Below are 7,150 nucleotides of genomic sequence, written 5' to 3'. Positions count from 1 at the left end.
GTCAACTAAGATTGGATGCTATGCCAACCACGGGTATCAAACGAAACCTGGTTTTTAATGTTGTAATCACACATACCACTGAGGTGTGTGTATAAACATTTATTTCGTTGATAAAGTTTACTCACATAATGCATGTGCAGATGAGATGTGTTTGAGACGTAAATCTAGAATACACAGATTCAGAGCAGAATACCACTATGTAAAACAACAAATATTCCTCATTTATTTGTACTAGTTTGTTTTAGGCAAAATTATTTATTTAGTCTATAACAATATACATTTTGTTGGTATTGTAGAATACCTACTCAAAAAATACTGATGAAGAATCACTTTTTCTGTTACTTTTACTAGGAGACTTCACAATGGGCTTGGGTTTTAATACTTCAGGCAGTGGGAATTTCTAAATAAATAAAAAGCAATTAAAAATAGTCTTACAAAACAACTCCAGACTGTAATTTATGAGTATACTTTCTCGAACTTTGACCTACTTAACTAATAGTAAACATGTGTACATTAGGTAAATTACAAGTGCAAAATGAAGTTAACTTTCATTTTGTGATAAAACCAAAACAGCCAAAAAATTATATGTAGCAGTATATTTTCTGTATCAGTCAGTTTGACTTACTACCTTATAGAGATGTTTCCAAAGAACTACAGAATATACACAATTTTTAAATTTTCCTCATTCAAGAGCACAAATATAATCTTTTGTTTTAAAAATAACAAGTTGAAGCCCTTAAGAGTTTATTATAATATAATCACTGTCATTATGAAAACTTGTAGAAGCTGGAGTTTGTATCATACTAATGAATTAAAGTTTGAGCTGGTTTAGGAAATTTTGTCCAGATTTATTTAGGCTCATTATTAAATGAGTTAATGTAAAAATAACTTCTTTACTAGACATGCCTATTCTGACAAAATGGTAGTTTGTGATTCATAGAAAATAAAACTTAGTAAGGTTTGGATTGATTTAAAAAAAATACACTCATATATTGAAAAACAAGCTAACTTTTCATTACAAGGATAAGGAAGTGACAGTGCAGTAACAGAAAAATTCCAATTTTCATTTAGCTTATCATTAAGACTATCTTTAATAAATAGACCTGGAAATGTGTAATTAAAAGATAGAAAGTAATTTTTGAAAAATGTTTAAAGAAAAACTATGAAAATCAAACCTGTTGAATTTAATTTAACCTATGGATAAAAAGCCATACATGCACATATAAATTTAAAATATGGATAAAATTACAGTTATGTAAAGCAGGAACATAGAGTAAATAGATTGAATAATTTTAAACTAGGAAGTAAGAATTTCACCTCAAGCAGGCTTGTAAAAATATATACTTTACTGATTGTTCCAATTTAATATAATTCATCTACTGTTGAAAATAATGTTTGTTTTTTTATTGTTGTAAAAAAACACAAGTTAGGGGTTTATCCTCTAATATTACAAAAAACATTTACTATTCCATCTAGTTTAGTGTTTTTATCTTTGATAAGATTACTTCTTGTTTATTTGCCTGATGATGGCTTGCGAATAGACAAAACTATACATAAATAAATGAACATCAATGATAACTGTGTTCAGTTCTTTATATTTAACAAAATTTATAATAATATCATTCATTTTTATTGCAAACTAAGCATAGATGGACAAATCACTATAAGTTAATAATTTAATATTATGTTTTTACTAATTAACAAATATTTGGAAACCTTAGTTTTCATAATCAACCAAACACATTGAATTCAGTAGTATACTGGTATTGAGATCCTTTCATAACATTAAAAAAAAATTATCTAAGATTTAAAGTTGAAACAATTACAAATAACTTAACAGCAACAACAAAAAAGGTTAAGTTAGTGAAACAATCCTTTTTGAAATACAAAACGAGTAAAAAAAATCAGCCTTATTACAATGCAAAAGAAGTTTAATTTCGGCATTAATACATTGATACTGACCTACTCGTATGTGAAAGGATAACTATACTGCGCGTTAAGTTTTCATGATGAGTTATTTTGAAATAAACAATTTTTGGAATGAAAATATTAATAAAACTGATACATCATTCTAAAAACTATCAATGCAATCATCTATTTCTTGTGGTTTGTCTGAAATAACATATAAGGTTTATATTTTGGCTATAACACAGAAGCTTGCAGCTATTAAAACAGATGGAAAATAAAGTTAATTTATCACTAAACAGCAAATTATTACCTTGTTTCCTGTTTCACACAGTATCTTCCAGAATTCGATACCCTTTTCAGTGAGCTCAAAATTAATTTTTTTAAGTTCTTCTGTTTCTTCTAGTAACTAAAACATATTGCAAATAATAAAAGCATTTCCACCAATTCATCCCACTATATACATTAAAAAAAGATAAAAAATATGTTATGTACAATATAAATAAAAAAAATTCTCAAAAACATGAGATATATTTGGTATTAAAAAAAATGAAAACTTTATAGAAATATTACATACTATGTAACCTACATGTAATCTATATAAAATTTTCTCAGATTTCTCACTAAAATATACAGATTTTAGGGATAAATACTGGAGAGTTTTACTTACAAATACATAACATGTTTAATTACCAGCTAAGACCCCAATAACACTGGTAAAAGCATTTTATCAAAAATCACAAAAATATAATCCTAAGATTGTGTATTGGTTTTTATTACAGCTAAATCTCTTAATAAATTGGTGGTCTCTATGGCATTTATTTAAAATATTAACAAGTCACATTCACCAAGTTCTTTTCAAAAATGTTTGAAACTTTTAAGATGATAAGTGAAGAACACAAGCCATTTCACTATTATAAAATGCTCACGTGCAGGATCTTCACAGCAAAACTGATCAAATAGTAACAGAACTTGTTATTTCTCAAGTGGTGTTTTGAAGATCTTTTATGACCATTTGAGCGGGCGCAAGGTGTCTGCAAGATAGGTGCCCCATAACCTCGTTGATCAGGGTTGATATATCAATGGGTTCAGTCGAATTGCGAGCTTCTAGAAATCTATATTGGAGATCAAGCCAACTTTTTTCATGTGCAGTAACTGGTAATAAAACATGGATTTACCACTGAAATTCTGAGGTGAAGCAGGAGTATATGCAATCGAAGTATCAGGCAATCCAATACCACTACCAAGAAGTTCCCCAGTTTTACCACCGGCCTGACGTACATTTTCTGGGTTTCCAGTGTACGACTGATTGATTTTATCCCACACTAAACTAGTTATTTGTGAAGACTATGCTTGTCTGATAATGAAATTGGGTAATATTTTTTATTATTTGTTTCAACATTTAAAACCTATTTCCTTGACAACAAATTTTCCAATTATGAGGAACTAGTGGAAATCAACGGGGCTTGGCTACAAAAACACGCAATTTTGTTCTTCTTTTGTTGTCATAAACAGCTGGAAAGTCAAATGGAGCAAGCACATTAACATCAGAGGAAACTACTTTGAAAAATAAAATTTTTGCCTCATGGTTAATGTTTTTCAAGTATTTCGTTCTGTGAACTTATTGTTTTAGTGCTGAACAGCAAGATATTTTAAATACATTTCAGTAATTTTTACACTGTACAATAAATAAGATTCTGTCTCCTAATCAGACCATATGCATTGTTTTCCCAGTCACAAAATCTATGTGTGAAAGTATTGCTTGAGTTTACGAGTTATGCATTAGACATTACCTAATGATTAAACATATTTGTTTTTACACTGTAGCCCATTTTACCACAAGCTACATGTAGAAATAGAAAGGCTAATCAAAACATTTTCCATAAGTCTCATGAATATGAGGTATGTTACACTAACGTGATTACTATTAATGAAAAGCGAGAGAGAGTGAGTATTTGCCTCTGAACAGAGTATATTCACATATCTTAGCAGTGTACATACTGATATATCTTGAAACCAATTATTCAAATATTATCCACGAAGAAATGATCAAGATCTATTCATCAGCCACAGAATTCTATAAGGAAGTCATACGTTAGATAAAACAAAGATTTCAGTCTTCGAGCACACAAAAATTGTGCACCCTATGAATGCCAAAAATTTAAAGCCAAGAAACGTAAACAACATTTTGTAAAACATTGCTCTTCCAGGCTGGTCAGGTGTTGAAGAGTAAAGAGCTCTAAATGTATTTGAGCTTCCCAACAACATAAACATTAATATTGTTGTAAGCTATATTTTTATTGTTTCAATTTAGCTGTTTTCTAAAGGACGCTTGTACATTAAAATCAAGTAAGTTTTTAAAGTAGTCCTATAATGTCCGTGAATGTTAATGATCGAGAGAGTTTTTGAAATATCTAGAAACAAATCTATGTTATATATATACAAGAATCAATGAAGCATTGAATCAGTTTCAGTTGGCAGAGCACTAGTCATTGAGCGAAGTATTTAGTTTAACATATATTCAGTTGCTCCATCGATTAGCCGTGATATTGTACAAGTAAGTTTATTTGTACGTTATTCGTAGTTCCATTAGAAATCTCTTTTGAAAGACAAGTTAAAACGTTATTGGCTTACTACTTAGGCTTACTATGTGAAAGTGATAGTAGCCTGTAAGGTATGGAATAAATTAACTATTTTATTATGTGGATTGGACTTGGCCTTATTTTCATCAAATAATGTTTATAAACCAACCCATGGAAAGAGCATGTTATAATCGTATGCTTGTTTCTACAGGAGATAATAACTTTTTCTTCTTCAATTCTCAGACACTATAGTTGAAAGCTTGTTTGTTTGCTACACAATGGGCTATCTGTGCTCTGCCTAACACGTTGTAAGTCCGCAGACATACCGCTGTGCCACTGAGGGGCATAGTTGAAAGTATGTTCAGCGTTATGAAAGAAGTAAACAAAGCGGATTAGTAGTGTCAACATTAAAAACATCCACTCATTGTCGTTATGGGTTGCGAGAGAAGGGTACTGTAACGAATTTGTTGTTATGTATTTATTTTAATATGAACGTTGTTTATATTAAGTTTATATTTAAAAACAGGCATAGCTTGTAGTGTTAGATATGTATTGCGAAACTCCCGCCTATTCTCCAATGACGTAGAAGATTCTCGAAAGTAGGAATCAACAATATATCTATATATGTAAACGTTTAAATATAGCTCAGTATTGTTATATAATCTGAATATTTTAGAAAACCTTCCGACGCCTATAAATAACAACCAACGCGACGCGCCTAAGAGAGTGAGTGTATATTAGTAGTTCGCTATAATCAGTGTGCTATAAACTGCGAAAGCTATAACTGTGATTTTTATAACGCTTATTGGAAAACTTAAGATATTTGACCAGGAATATTTATAAATTTCGAACGTTACAAATCGTTTAACTTCAGTGGCTTCTTATCGGACATAAGTATTTTTACGAAAACATTACCTAACTTCAACAGTGTAAAACAGCGTGTGTGGCTAAGGACAAAGCTAGCTAGCTTCCCAGCAAATCGTATCTTCATCAACTCGTAATTAACTCGCTCATCGTAAACCCTCGATAAGATATCAAAGAAGTTCCAGACTAGAAAGAAAACTTTATATTGCTTGTAAGTTTGTGAAACTTTTGTTTCTAAATCATTGTTTGTAGTAACTATTTGTAATAATTGTTATTGTAAATTGTACTGTTGTGTGTATATTAAAACATATTTGTGTTACAATACATGTTCTTAAAGAAAAGAGTCAAATATATTAAAGTGAAGACCACTGTCAATAAAGCTCCAACCTTCGAAACCTAAATAAAACAGTTTTGATGTGTTTTATTGGCCATTCTGCAATTACATGTAAAATATGCTGTTTTATTTTTTTTATGATTAAACATATCTTTATCAAAACTTTGTTTCAATTAATGCAAACTTAAATTAAATTTTCTGCATATATGATCACAATTACAACTAGAGCTAAAGATACTTGTCTGTAATATTAGATCGTTAAGAAATTAAGAGTCGCGTTTTGGAACATGTTCATTAACCACACCCAAAAAAACGAACATAACGTATAATAGTTAAACGATTTGTTTGTTTGTTTGTAATTAAGCACAAATCTACACAATGGGCTATCTGTGCTCTGCCCACCACGGGTATCGAATAGATACCTGTTTGAATAGAAGAAGGGAAACAATGCCTCTGTAGCCACAAAGAATAGCAGAGAAGTAATGCGCGTGAACCATTTTTGGACAGAATTGTCACCGGTGATGAAAAATAGATTCTCTATGCAAATTTTAAACACCAAAAACAATGGCTCAGTCCTAGACAAAACCCACTTCTAACACCAAAACCTGGACTCCATCCACAGAAAATGATGCTTTGCATTTGGTGGGACATCAAAGGAGTAATTCATTTCAAACTCTTCAATCCACCGTGAACTGTCAATGTAGAGATCTATAGTCACCAAATTGAACGCTTAAATCAAGCCCTTCATCAGAAACGTCTATCACTCATCAGTCGGAAAGGTGTTCTTCTCCACGACAATGCACGTCCACATGTGGCACGTTTGATGCAACACAAGATTATGGAGTTTGGTTGGGAGGTTTTCCCCCACCAACCATATTATCCAGATATGGCACCATCAGATTACCATCTTTTTCGTTCGCTGCAACACTATCTTAATGGGAAAACGTATACAAATGTGGAAGGTGTTAAAGAGGACATCGACTTGTTTTTTGCTCCAAAGCCAAGAGATTTCTTTAATTAGGGCATTAACAACCTGATTGTAAGATGTAAGTTGTTCGGGTTTTTTCATCTAGAAAAAGCGACATTAATTTCTTGATGACCTAATATTTTATATACAGTAGTACTTAATAGTAGGGACGAACAAGGATTCAAATAATTCAAACGCCAAAAAAACCACACTGTCGAATTCCTAAGCAAAAAACTGACGATATATCATTCGCATATACTAATAATATGCTAGATAAAAGTCGCTAACATTTCTGGTGTTATAGTTCAAAAATATCTAAAACAAGAACTTTTTCGTATACTACCTACCTACCTACCTGATCACGTCAGTGGGGCTAGCGCCTGGACGGCTCAGACTATCACTACAAGATTTCTAAAGCTTACTTGACGGGTCTGTGGTTATCCGCTTTTGATATTCCGATAAAAATTCATATATATAAAGGTACAATATAAATGATAA

The sequence above is a fragment of the Limulus polyphemus genome, unplaced genomic scaffold, assembly GCF_000517525.1.
Source record: "Limulus polyphemus unplaced genomic scaffold, Limulus_polyphemus-2.1.2 Scaffold7430, whole genome shotgun sequence".
Lineage (NCBI taxonomy): Eukaryota > Metazoa > Arthropoda > Merostomata > Xiphosura > Limulidae > Limulus > Limulus polyphemus.
The sequence above is the reverse complement of the archived record's forward strand: the minus strand, read 5'-3'. Positions refer to the sequence as shown.